Genomic DNA, 1151 nt, shown 5'->3' on the forward strand with positions numbered 1-1151 from the left:
TACAAAGAAAACTACAAAACACTACTGCAAGAAACCAAAAGAGATCTACGTCAATGGAAAAACATACCATGCTCACGGATAGGCAGACTCAACACTGCGAAAATGACAATTCTACCCAAAGTAATTTACAAATACAATGTAATCCCTATTCAAATACCAACAACATTCTTTAAAGAGATGGAAAAACTAATCATTAACTTTACTTGGAAAGGGAAGAAGCCCCAGATAAGTAAACCACTATTGAAGAATAAAGTAGGAGGACTTGCACTACCTGACCTCAGAACCTACTCTACAGCTACGGTAGTCAAAACAGCCTGGACTGGTACAACGACAGATACATTACCAATGGAACAAAATTGAGAAACCAGATGTAAATCTATCCACGTATGGTTACCTGATCTTCGACAAGGGCCCAAAGTCCATCAAATGGGGAAAAGACAGTCTTTTTAACAAATGGTGCTGGCGAAACTGGATATCCATCTGCAAAAAAATGAAACAGGACCCATACCTCATACCGTATACAAAAACTAATTTAAAATGGATCAAAGACCTAAATATAAAGCCAAAAACTATAAAGCTCATAGAAGAAAAAATAGAATCAACGCTAGAGGCCCTAATACACGGCCTTAACAGGATACAAACCATAAAACACACAGACTCCAGAAGATAAGCTAGATAACTGGGATCTTCTAAAAAATCAAACACTTATGCTTATCAGAAGACTTCACCAAAAGAGTAAAAAGAGAACCTACAGACTGGGAAAAAATTTTTGGACATTACAAGTCAGACAAAGGTCTAATATCTAAAATCTACAGGAAAATCCAACACTTCTCCAACAAAAAGACAAATAATCCACCCAAAAAATGGGCAATGGAAATGAACAGACACTTCACTAAAGAAGCCAACAGACACATGAGGAAATGCTCGCGATCACTAGCCATTAGAGAAATACAAATTAATACCACGATGAGATACCATCTCACCCCGGCATTACTGGCACAAATAAAAAAAACTGGAAATAATAAATGTTGGAGAGGCTGCAGGGAGACCGGAACTCTTATGCTGCTGGTGGGAATGCAAAATGATACAACCATTCTGGAAAATGATATAGCGCTTCCTTAGAAAGCTAGAAATAGAAATACTATATGATC

The 1151-nt window shown here is 37.3% G+C and overlaps 1 protein-coding gene across 2 annotated transcripts in view; it reads right to left on the reverse strand.

Annotated features, from left to right (window-relative positions):
* USO1 (USO1 vesicle transport factor) overlaps window positions 1-1151 on the reverse strand; it is a 115241-nt gene that overhangs the window by 31938 nt on the left and 82152 nt on the right. The window lies entirely within an intron of this gene.

This window comes from Trichechus manatus, unplaced genomic scaffold (genome assembly GCF_000243295.1).
Source record: "Trichechus manatus latirostris isolate Lorelei unplaced genomic scaffold, TriManLat1.0 scaffold00105, whole genome shotgun sequence".
NCBI classification, from domain to species: domain Eukaryota; kingdom Metazoa; phylum Chordata; class Mammalia; order Sirenia; family Trichechidae; genus Trichechus; species Trichechus manatus.